The sequence below is a fragment of the Dipodomys spectabilis genome, unplaced genomic scaffold (assembly GCF_019054845.1).
Source record: "Dipodomys spectabilis isolate Male_0828 unplaced genomic scaffold, ASM1905484v1 ptg000089l, whole genome shotgun sequence".
NCBI lineage: Eukaryota > Metazoa > Chordata > Mammalia > Rodentia > Heteromyidae > Dipodomys > Dipodomys spectabilis.
The window spans coordinates 18,090,559-18,100,453 of record NW_024870766.1 but is presented as its reverse complement, the minus strand read 5'-3'; positions in this window follow the sequence as shown (position 1 = coordinate 18,100,453).

Here is a 9,895-nt window from a genome sequence, read left to right as displayed (position 1 = left end):
TACGCTCATCCCAGACAGGACCTGTTTTATATTTCTCTAATTCATTTTTACTAATTGTTCAAAGGGTTCGCCATGGTATTTTACACATACGTATAGAGTATGTTAATCAGATTGACCCACATAGTGAAGTAAGCCAAGTTCAGAAGAAAAAGTGTTTCTATCATATGTGGATGATAAACCCTAAAAGATAAACATATATTATAAACAGTTACAAATAAACAGTTACAGATGTTGTAATCCATACATAATGTGACTGCCAAGAGAAGAAGGAAAAGAACAGAGGAAATATTTGAAACATTAACTTATAATTTACTCCAACTTAATATGAGTTACTGAAAGAGAACTAGAAAACTCAGATAATATTATGCAGGTTAAATGCCAAAACAATAGAACGTAGGCATATCATTTTCAAACTACAGAAAAAAATCCTGAAAGATGCCTGAGGGGTAGGGTAAGGAGGATGACTCATTTGTAGAGTTTCAGAGATAAGAATACATCTGACTTCTCAGAAACTATGTAAGCAGAAAACAAATTGCATAATACAGTTGAAATTTTGTGTGGAAACAGAAATTCTACCAACCTAGAACTGTCTGTCTGTGATATAATTTGTCAAAAGTAAAGGCTTTCCCAGACAAGTAAAAATTGAAATGATTTGTTGCCAGGACAGCTACTTTGCAAAAAAAGGTTACAAGAAAATCATTAGAAACAGGATATGCAGAAATGAATTTTTAGAGGTATAGGTTAAACATTTATATTTATCCAAAGAAAGGAAGAGGACTGGAAAATGAGTAATGTAAGGCAAAATAAAAACTTATTTTTGTAAATAAGGTAAACCATGGGACCTATGTTTCTTTGGGTCTGGCTTACTTCACTTATATAATTTTTTTCCAAGTCTTTCCATTTCCTAATAAATAAGGTGGTGTCTTTCTGATAGAGGTATAGAATACAAATATATATATGCATATATATATATATATATATATATATATTGCATTTCCTTGATCCATTTATCTACTGAGGGGCTTCTGGATTGGTTCCATATCTTAGCTATGGTGAATAATGCTGCAATAAACATGGTTGTGCTGGTAGATTTAGTATGGCCTTGTTTGTGACCGTTTGGGTTAATGCCCAATAGTGGGATAGCTGGGTCACAGGGGAGCTCTATGTGGAGTCTTTTGAGGAGCCTCCATACTGCTTTCCAAAGTGGCTGAACAAGTTTATACTCCCACAAACAATGCAGTAGGATTCCTTTCTGGCCACATCCCCTCCAGCATCTGTTGTTATTAGATTTCTTGATTATAGCCATTCTAACTGGGGTGAGGTGGAATCTCAATGTTGTTTTGATCTGCATTTCTTTTATGGCTTATTGTTTCAAATTGTTTTTATTAGCAAATATTAGTTGTACAAAGGGAGGAGTTCATTGTGACTTTTCCATCCATCCATCTATCCATCCATCCATCCATCCATCCATCCATCCATCCACACATACATACATACAATGTACCTAGATCAAATTCACCCACTCCATCTCTTTCCCTCAATTCCAACTACTCCTTTCTTTAAACATTTTTGTTGTTGTTGTCATTCATGGTGCTTGAACTAGGAGCCTGGGCACTGTCCCTCAGCTCTTTTGCTCAAGGCTAGTGCTCAGCCACAGTGCTACTTCCAGTTTTCTGGTGGTTAATTGGCTATAAGATGCTCACGTATTTTCCTGCACAGACTGGCTGTGAACTGGGATCATCACATCTCAGCCTTCTGAGTAGCTAGGATTCTAGGTGTGAGCCACCAGCGCCTGGCTCATCTATTTCTTTTCAGACACTTTTTTATCTGCACATAGCCATTATACCAGTGTGACTTGTTGTGTAAAGAGACCTATTAAGTGTTCTGCCACATTTTATTCTTTTCAAATAAGTTCCTTTTCAAAAATATAAATAAATATCTTTCAAAGGAAGTTAAGAATTATTTTTCCAGAATTATATTTTCTAAAATTGGGATTTTAGATTTCAGGGATTTTGGAATTTTTAGGGATTTTGATTTTTTGTGGTCTCTCCATCCAGAATTAAGGCATTTAGGGTTAACTTCTCTATAAGCTTATATCATGTGTGTTCCCACTTGACTTGGTGGAATTTACTGTCTTGCATCTGGAAGGGTTCAATGCTCAGAACAGTGCTAATGCTCTATAACAGTTGCTGTTCTTTTCAAGGATCTTTATACATCATTGCTTATTCAAGTGCATTCAACTTTATTCCCAGGGGCAAAGTCTGGCAGACAAGCCATGCAGGCTTTTTTGTTAAACATACCCAAAGGATGCACACTTCAGACATCTTAATTGACTAGCTCCTCACAAAAGAACAAAAAACATTTGAACATAGAAACACAGAAGCATGGAAGAGTTTGGTTGAATGAAAATAGAGGCTCCTGGAAACTTTTACTTTGCTCTATTTCCTTTCATTCTCTTGATTCACATCCTTCTATTATAACAAATGAAGGCTAAATTCCTAATGCTATGAAGATTAGGCTTCCTTTGTTTGAGGATACATAGTTACTAATTCTAGAAGTTACTGGAAACTTTTCTGATATGTGGTGAAGCTAAGATAAAAAAAAAATCTTAGCTGACTCTTTGGTTACCTATGGATTTTGTGGAAGGCATCACAGGTCATAGTTCTTAAGGTTTTGTTTGCTTTATTTTTAAACTAAAAAGATATTCACAAATATGTAGTCTAAAATTGTTACCCATTCTAGTGGTTTTCTGTTTCTTGATTTTCCTCTCACCGTCACAGAGATCAAACATATTATTTATGCTTCCAAATAAAACACACATCAAAGGAAAAATTCTATTCTTACTAACAATTTAAAATCCCTTAAAAAAATCTTCATATGATCTTAAATTCACATGGGATACTTCACAAAAACTGTTGGTGAGGAGGAAAACATATAGGAGACACTTTAAAAACAGAAGGGGAATCGCTACAGCTTTGTGCCAATTTTGCACAGAAACTGGAGTTACAATCAGAGAAGATATGTAAATGGTATCTGGGAGAGAAAGATTATTCAAAGATAGATATAATTAGAAAGGTGTAAATGAAGCATAATGGAGTGTCAACTGTGGCCAACTTCTTTAGAATCCCATAGGGTGCTTACATTGGAGGTAACTGCCCATCCTAGACTTACTGAGGATATGTGAAAGTAGGGTCAATAGTATATGTCCCACATGTTCTCCTAGTGATTCTGATGACCACTTAAAGAACTGCTGCTCTGATAATGGGATGTATGGTGGGGGAGAGGAGAAGGGGGAATCAGGGAGAAGAAGGAAGAAAGAGAGAGCACTAGAGAAACCTGACCACTATAAAGACAACCTAGGATAATATTTGGTATTACTCTGGAAACATGAGGAGGGAAAAGTGATTGTTCTAGGTTTTTTTTTTTTTTGAGAAATGAACAGTTTAATGATTGTGCATTCAAACTTGGACTGTCATACAATCATTAAAATGACATTTGTGCAGTCATTTTAAATGATGTGCAGAAAATTCAGTGTTTTTGAGGTAGATCTGAAGCTGAAGCACTTCCTAACTGTTCAATGGAACCTTTGCAGTGGAGAAGACAACAAATGGAACTAGTGCAAGAAATACTGCATATTTTCAATGAGAAGAGAGTGGCAATGGAGACATACTTGAAAAATGTGGATCCAAGGGCAACATTATTTGCGGAATTCCTGAGGACTAATTTGGGGATCAGAAATCCAACTGGAATTGCAAATTACAGCATACATATTTATGTAGATATTGTATTTATAATTCAAAATGAATTATAAGGAATAAAATACCTGAGTGGGTCAAAGGTGGTAAGTTCCTATTCTCAGTCTCATGCGTGACTGGGAGACTCACCTCACAGAAGCTATGAGAATTTCAGTACAAGGTGCCAAGTCATCCAAGCTTTGTGGATTGGTCCTGCTTTCTTCTCTAAGGAACCTAGGCAGGAAGGACCTATCTTACTTGGATGAAGTACCTGCAAAGCTGGTGCTCACTCATCTAGGGCATGAAGAGGGCAATCACATTAGCAGAGCAGTTCCAATATTCTCAATGGGTTTCTATTAGCTTTCTCCATTAGGAAATGCTGGTTTTCTATTTACATGATTGCTTTCCATTTGAAGTGTCTCAAATCTTTGTCATACTGACTTACCTCAAAGTCTCATGCTGTTCTAGGTTTTTAAGAGCGGGGCCTATCTGGAAGATTTATATGGTATGTCTGAAGCCTTTCCTCAGAATGCTGGAATTCTTTGAAACTACTGAAATTCTATCTTGATCATTTACAAACCATGTTCCTTAACATGATCTTTTGTACAATGCTGGGGATCACACCCAGAGTCTTGTGCATGCTAGGCATCCCATTTTATCATTTTTTAGCCATAAAATTATTTTAATCTAAAGCTGGGTTATAGTAGTTGATACCTAGCTAGTCAGGAAGCTGAGAGCTGAGAATTTAGGTTCAGAGGCAGCCCTGGGAAGACCAACCTAAGAGACTCATCTCCAAATATAATTGCCAAAAAGTGAAAGTGGAGGAATGGTTCAAGTGGTAGAGCATCAGCTGTGAGCAGAAAAAGGAGAATCCCTGAGTTCAAACTCTAGTATTGGCACACTTTTACACACACATACACACACACATGCACACACATGTGCACGTGCGTACACACACATACGTGAAGATTTCTTTTTCTTTTTTTACATGAAGAATTTTGAATTCCTCCTAGGCTTACTTAGTCTCACTCTGGAGTTAGAGGGCCCCAGGTGATCTCCCCCATCCTCAGTTCAAGAAGCAGTGCTTAACACATCTTGAAATGAGAAGTCCTGTTACTGCACTGCAACTCACTTTTCCCATAAAGGAAAGGCACAGTCTGAAATATTAGACATAAAAATGACAAACTGGTGGCCTTGAGCCTTTTGCAAGGCTCTAGATCAACATCAAATGATCAATTCGTCCAGATTAATTCTCCAAACTTCGCAAATCATCCATACAGTTTAAAGCAATTTCCACTGGTGGCTCAGTAGAGAGCCCAATTTTCTCAGATCTGAGGCCCTCAGATTTTCTCCAGCCTTAATATTCTCCTTTCTCTTTCCTTGTCTCCTTTCTTTCTCTTTGTTTCTCTATCTCCTTATTTTTTTCTCCATATCCCCTCTCCTCTCCGGTAAGAATTTAGAAAAAAGAAATTTAATCATTCTTTAGTATGCTATTGATAATCCAAAATAAAAATTGATCAACGAAAACATTGCAAAAATCATCAAAAGTTATTAAAACATAGAGAGTGTAATCATTTCCCCCCACAGAAAAACAAATATATGTTGCAAAATAGAAATCACCTGGATTTCTAGTGAGTATAGTCCTCCATCTTCTATGGACTAGACATAAAACCCATGTGTAGACGCTATCCTGCAGGAAGTAGTATATTTACATACTTGTCATTGTCATGAAATCAGCTGGCTTATATCATGTTGAGTCACTTATTATTCATCAGGTAGACCATGGTAGCAGGAAGCCCTCTGTGGCATTAGTAAGAATTGGTATTAGTCATCTAAATGGAAGGTCAAAGGGACCTGGCATGTGAAAAGCAGCTAGTTAATGCAATTCTGCTGCAGCATCAGAGGGAAGCTATTGGAGGGATGGAGGCTCTGCTGGTTCTCAGTGTTTCCTGTGCCTGGAAAGACCTCTCCTAGGTCAAGCAGATTACCATTGTTGTTGCAAGCTCTCCCATTGTGAGACAAGAAAGCACGCTGAAGTCTAGGTATTCTTGGATAATCTTTCTTTTGTGATCATTGTAAGGAACTGTAACTTCTGTAAGCTGCATAGGCATCTTGTCAAACCTAAAACACAGTTTTCCAGACTTATAAATATCTTTAGAGAATTTTAAGTAAAGGAAGACCTTTATTCTTCCCCCCACATGTAGAGAACTCACATATATCAATATATGTGCATGCAAAGCTGAAGAAGAGAGCAACTATTTAGATTGTTGCAGGATCCAAGTTTTTAAAATGTGAATATTTTGAGTAGTAATAATGATTACTCCAAAAGTTATCTGTTAACTGGTTAGCAAATTTATATATTCATTCAACAAACATTTACTGAATACCTTATACCAAATGCTCTGTTAAGATCTGAAGATTCATAAAAAGTTTGATTTACTTGCAACTTCAAGAATTTTGGGGGGACCAGGCCTGAGGCTTGAACTCAGAGCCGGGGTGCCATCCATGAGCTTTTGTGCTCAAGGCCAGTGCTCTACCACTTGAGCCACTGCTCTATTTCCAGCTGTTTAGGAAGATAAGGGCCTTTTGTGGAGATACGAGTCTCACGGGCTTTCTTGCCTAGGCTGGCTTTGAACAGTAATCCTCAGATCTCAGCCTCCTGAATAGCAAGGATTATTGATAAGTGCCATGGGTCCCTGGCTTGAAGTAACAATTTTTTAAGAATCACTAGGAGTCTGTAACTCCTTGCAAACTTTCTTGATTAAAAATCTGTAAAAGTTCAAAAACAGCATCTCTGAAATGCATTCTCTGACCAAAGACATAGCTACTGGGATTTAGCCCTTGGACATAACTATCGGCTTTTCAAAGCAGAGATTTCATTTGTAAAACCAAAACCAAAGCGGTGCCGGTGGCTCATGCCTGTACTCCTAGCTACTCAGGAGGCTGAGATCTGAGCTTCTCGGTTCAAAGCCAGTCTGGGCAGGAAAGTCCGTTAAAACTCTTATCTCCAATAAACCACTAGAAATCCGGAAGTGGTGCTGTGCCTCAAGCTGTAGAGTGCTCGCCTTGAGCTGAAGAACGCAGGGACAGTGCCCAGAGTTCAAGCCCCACGACCCATGGGAAAAATAAATAAATAACATGTATTTTCATTGAATAACAATCCTACAGCTCAAAATTCAATTTCCTGCCCCACTCCTAGTTTTATCTGAACATTAAGTATCCTCTAACAAAAGAAACCATGCTTTTACAGATATGTGTGATATCTTGATAGAAATAAAAATGCTCTACATCTACATTAGACCTAATCTTCATCTTTGTCACCAAACCCATGGAACCACTATGTTCTTATGTGAAATGTGTATGCAGAATCCACATATTCAGTACACCCAATGACCTTCAGAATCTGGAAGCACCAAGAAGCTCTGTTCTGCATTGCCATAGCAGGTGCTTGCTTGGTCCATCACATATCCAGAAAAATATGTCCCTAAACTGTGGCCAAGTAATATAAAATATAAATGATGTGGATATTATGATCGCTATGACAAATTATCTCATCAAAAAGTAATTTCAAGGGCTGGGAAGGTGGCTCAGGGGGTAGAGTACTTGCTTCGCATGCATCAGGCCCTGGGTTTGATTCCTCAGCACCACATAAGCAGAAAAAGCTGCAAGTGGCGGTTTGGCTCAAGTGGTAGAGTGCTAGCTTTGAGCTGAAGAGCTCAGAGACAGTGCCCAGGCCCAAGGTTCAAGCCCCAAAACCAACAACAACAACAAAAAGTAATTTCATAGTATACTTCCCAACTTTCATTTTTAAGGTGTATATTTTAATACAATATCTATTCTCAAAATGTATATCACCTACATTTTACTTTGAGGTTGACAGAATCAACCAATGAATGGATATATATAGTCATGGTATAACACTCTGATGGAAACCAGGGAATTTCAAATGTGTTCACACATCCCAAATGGCAAAACCCTACATAGAAAGTGCCAAATGACTGACATTATTAGTAAATTTTATGTTAAATTAGAGAAGTGAGTGACTTCTCAATGAAGAGGACTTAGATAGAGGAGAGGAAATGTAAGAACAATTTATACATAGATTAACAAGGCAATTGGTACCAACATGTCAGTAAGAAATTGATTGTGTTTAATGATTCATTGGATGTCTACTGTTTACCATGTATTTTACATATTTTTGGTCTTAGGGATACAAGGTTTTAGTATGATAAAGTCTTTCTGAGGACATGTAAGAGTATAAGAAGTAGCTGAAGCTGTGGGATTTGATAGGTCATAGATTTGTAAAATTTTCTTATTTCCTAATTTGATTTCATTCAATGCAAAAATCTTCTGCTATCTTCCTTAAAAGTAACAATCAATATGTTTTAATACTATTAATAAGAATTTAAATAGTACTTCACATTAGCTAGTATTTCAGATACTAGAAATGTAAATACAACTAAACATTGATCCTCTTGATATATGCAGCATGTAGAAATTCATTAACTTTGCAAGACAGTTCTTGTTTTTGACAGACTTTACTGTTAAACATGTTGCTTTGTTTACATAACCATAGCAATATTAATAACAAATACAGGTTTAGCAAAAATATTTGAAACATATTAGAAAGTAGAGCAACAGAGAACCCTTTCTTCTATAAACATAAGTTAAATATAAATAATAGTTAAAAATAATACTTAAAATATAAAAATAAAACATAACAGTCTAAGCATGTTACTTAGAAATATGAATAAAAAAAGTTCTAGAAGAATGAAAAAGCAGTTTCTCCTGGGAAATGAAAACATGGGAGTGAGGTAGAATGGGAAAGGATATTTTTGTTTGTTTTATATAATATGATGAATTAAAAACTATATTAGTAAAGCCTTTTGATTAAAAATTCATAAAAATGAAATAAATTGTATATTAGTTTGTTTTCTATGACTATAACAAAATACCTGAGGCAAACTGCTTTATAAGGGAAAGATTTATTCTGGCTCATGGTTCTGGAGGCTCAGATCCAAACACCAGGAAATAGATTCCTGCAAAAGCGTTCCCTTGGCTACATTATATCATGCGGAGTATATGATCTGTGCCCTTCATGTTCTCACCTCATAAAGCCACCAGAATTCAATCATAGGGTTTATTTTAATGACTTTAACCAATCTACTTACTCCCCAAGGCCTCTAAATATCATTTTTGATTGTTTCCATCTTTTTAATACTTTGGGGATTAAACTCCTACATTAGTTCCCAGGGGAACAAACCAAAGCAGATAAGAAGAGTGAGGGAGAGCTAAGAAATGGAATTCAACTTATGCCTATATTCCTAGCTACTCAGGAAGCTGAAATCCGAGGATCAAATTTGAAAGCCAGTCCTAAAAGGAAAGTCTGTGAGACTCTCATCTCCAATTAACTACCAAAAGGCAGAAGTGGAAATGAGGCTCAAGTGGTAGGGTCCTTGCTTTGAGCAAAAAAGCTCAGGAACAGCACCAGGTACTGAGTTCAAGCCCTAGTACCAGCACACACACACACACACACACACACACACACAAAATGGACAGCAAAGAACTAAGTTGCTTACAATGCTCAGTTATTGCTTGTATTTAATTTTGGCAGTATAAATAAAAAAAAAAGAACAACATTACTTTGTACCTCTGGCATTTTACATGCCTATTTATGCATCTTACTCATTGTCAAAAGCCTCATATTGCTTTAAAGTTATGAAACTAATTTGTTGGTTCTTATTCATCTAGTTATCATTATATACTTAGTCTTCTTTTTCCACATTTTTGATTCTGTGTTTATGTTCTTCTGATCTAATAGTAATAATCTCAAACAGACTATTTTTTCTTGTAATTAGGGTGGAGTTCCAAACTGTTGAGCAAAAGAATAGCAAAGTGAGGTCTACAATTGACATCAGACAGTGTGAAAGAGTTTATAAAAAACTGTGACATCACAGGCTTTCGATCAGGGTAGTAGGTTCCATATATCAGAAAAAGGTCCACAGACATAGTACATTCTGGTTTCAACAAAAATATGGTAAGTTTTAGTCCCTGGTGATGTACTCTTGGGTAAAAGTTTCTGACCTGGGGGATAATAAAATAAAGCAGTCTTCAGATTGATGGACCAATTGTACTCTCAAAGTATGACAAATGGTTGTGTA